A 3177-nucleotide genomic window follows, 5' to 3' on the forward strand; every position below is an offset into this window, starting at 1 on the left:
AAAATTGATAAGTGTAATAAATAGTTGCAGTCAGTCTGTGATTTTTGGAATCTGGTTGGGTTAAGTTTAGTTTGCTCAGGTGTTTTGTTTTTTGGGTTTTTTTTGAAAATACTTTGTAGGTCTCTTTGGATTATCAGGACTGAAAGTTTGTAGTTTTGAAGCGACATTAACCTGCTGGCAGTATTCCCCTTTACTTCATTCATCTATGTAGTTGTTATTAGTCTCATCCATGATTTTTCTGTGAGGCTATTTGATGCATTTGGTACATTCTGGGAAATGTAAGTGTGCCCCTGCCTGGCTGTCTTGCTTCTGTCGTGGACAGCATTTCTTGTGCCTCTGCAGATGTATTGGCAAGTTTTGCTTTTGTTACTCCCAAGTGGTTTGTTTCTATTTGGTGTGGGCACCTGTGGGAATTTTATTTCTGATGTGAGTTTGTTGAAATCAGAGAGTTGTTTGAAGGCTGGGAAAACTTTTCCCATTGTTCCAAGAGTGAATGCCTGTTCGTGTATAAACAAGTCCAAGTTTGACTTAGAGTGAATTGCATTGAAGTGATGCTTTAGTTTCTGCTTGATGTCATGCATGTATAGGTTTTGTTTGAACCATATGGTATTGCAAAGGTTTAACATGCTGAGCAGAAAACCTGGAAGTTTTGGAAAACATGCTTAAGTTGAAACTGAATATTGATGGCTGTTGAACACTTACTATTGGGATCGTAAGGCAAATACTTTGACAGCGCTTGGTAATTTCAAGTCTCGACAGGTACTTTTAGGAAACTCTTCAAGAGAACAGTAAGTACGAGGGCGTGCACCATCATTAAAATCTCCTTTGCAACTAATACTCATTTGAAGTGTTTCTACAGTGCTTTATATCCTAACAAGATCAGGAAAGACCAAAATGGCCCAGAAAAATCTTCTTCTCCCTTTTTTTGGGACATTCTAGTGGTGCTACTTTGAACAAAATAATGTACTGGAATAAGTAGACAGTAGCCTTAGTCTCTGGATTAAAGCCATCATAGCAATTTATGCTGTTCTGCACCCAGAGGAGGAAAAAAATCATTTATATGACTGTATGTTCCAGTACTCCTCAAAACCCTAATTCACAGATTTCTTTTATTCCTCTGTTTTTTGGAATAAATGCTATCACTTTGCCCTTCCATGCAGGACGTGAGTGATACATGAGCAGTGTAGGATGGCAGAGTAAATGTGCCATTTTTACTTCATCCTGCTTCCTGTGGTATCACTTTATGTCCCAGGGAATTAATACTTTCCCTGTTTCAGACTTGTCGTGTACCAAGTCTGGAGTGTGTTCTGTGTTTCCAGTGAGCTGGAGAGAATGCCAGAAAGGATTCAGGAAGAGATTTTCCCGTGTCTTAGATGGAGCTTTATGGCACGTAGTGAAGGAGTTAACATCATGTACTATGAAGAGCAGATTATGTGTTAGTATACTGAGTGTTTTGTGTGAGTCAGCTTTTCCATGTTGTAGTGAAAACTCCGTGCAGGCTGGATTTTGGGTCATATTTCCACACACTAGCTACCTTTATTCACACTGGTGGACACCTTCCACAGGTACATCTGCTCATCAAGAGGAAGCCATAGTGCTTTTGGTACTGGTGAAGCGTTGCTCTTCAGCTGCACAGGTTCCTTGTGGTAACTTATTTGTTCTTACTTTCAATAAATTTGTCTGAGATGTTTTCAAACCTGCCAAAGGATGTCTGCTTCCCACTGAAGGGGTGGAAGTGGACATCCTGATCGCCTTGACAGATGGCAGACATGGCAGTCTGGATGTACAGGTCCGTGTCTGTAGGCTACCTAGAAAGTGCACTGAGGGTTGCCTGTGTCAGCCATATTTAAGGTGATGAGTTTGTTGTTGTTTACATTGTTTCACTTTTCATAAACGATGATTTACTGAGCAGAAGATATTTATGCATGTTGTCTTATAATAAAGTAAGGTGCTTCACCCTTTCCTGTTTTGCAGTGTAGCCTCTTGTACTTCCTCACATCTCTTCCATGAGAACATTTCCTGTATATTTAACTTCTTTGTATATTCCCTGCATAGCAGTTGCTGTTGTGTGCAAACATGGCCATCAGTATTTTGGTTTATCTTTCACTACTTCACTTGTATTATATGTTTTTTTCCCTAAGGCTATCACTATTGCCCCTTCAAGAACAAAATACTGTCCTTAATATTTAGCCATCCGTGACTTACCCTGACCTGTGAGAATAATGACCAGGACCAGATGAGAGAAACTCCTTTTCAGTGGTGGTAACCACAGAATCGGTATTTCATTGTTCCCTGAGTGGACCTGAGTGCTGTGAATTCTGAGCTAGGAACATGTTAGACTTTCCATGAAACCTCTTAAGTATCTGCATGAAATTAGGAACCCTTCCTCTGTGGGGACATGCAGAAGAGTGCCTTGAACATGACAAACAAATCACAAAGAGGTTTTGAAGATAAGAATATTCCATTTTCATGCAGTTTTCTTTAAGAAACCGAGAGATCCATTTGTGCACAGTTCCTGGTAGCATAGACTTTTGTTGAGCAACCTTACTGGAAATGATCCAGCAATACAGGTGGCTGCCAAAGGCTCCCCTGCTGCCAGTGCAGCAAAATGGAGCGTAATTACCATGGTTGCGCTATGTGGAGGTGGGTAATCGAAAGGGCGCACAGCACACGTCCTGTGCTTTTGCCGTGTGAGGAGCACAGCTTGCTTGCTAGTTTTCTCTCTCAGCTAAGGGCGTGAAACAGAATAGAGAAAAACATACTTTGATAGATCGTGTAGGCTGGGAACATAAATGTAATAATATACAGAAGTGAGGTGTGGAGCTTTTTTGCCTATAGGTACCAAGTACTTCTTGTGCCGTTCCCCACAACCCCAACCCCACAGTGTTTTCTGCAACAGCGCCTTTTCCTTTGGTTGCACTGTGTCTGAACATGCAAGGGAATGATTTCACTCCTTCGCAGAGTTTATGCAAAGCTTGTGTACTTGTTACTTTTTGTGTTTCTGCTTCACTAAATCAGGAAGTGTTGAGTATGCGAAACACTTGCTTTCATTATTGTTTGTTGTAAGTGAAGGATCTTTTGGAAGTCTGAAATTCTTGTTTCAAGGGATTTTGAAATTTGGATTCTTTCAAGTCAGAACAAACACCCAAACTGTGTAGTTAAAAGTGATTTACACTC

At 40.6% G+C, this 3177-nt stretch overlaps 1 protein-coding gene across 1 annotated transcript in view; it reads left to right on the plus strand.

Moving 5' to 3' along the window:
- Positions 1–3177, plus strand: part of EPB41L4A (erythrocyte membrane protein band 4.1 like 4A) — a gene marked incomplete at its 3' end in the record, with an annotated part of 62308 nt that overhangs the window by 51977 nt on the left and 7154 nt on the right. The gene's annotated exons all lie outside the window — the stretch shown is intronic.

The sequence above is a fragment of the Buceros rhinoceros genome, unplaced genomic scaffold, assembly GCF_000710305.1.
Source record: "Buceros rhinoceros silvestris isolate BGI_N320 unplaced genomic scaffold, ASM71030v1 scaffold15168, whole genome shotgun sequence".
Classification (NCBI taxonomy): domain Eukaryota; kingdom Metazoa; phylum Chordata; class Aves; order Bucerotiformes; family Bucerotidae; genus Buceros; species Buceros rhinoceros.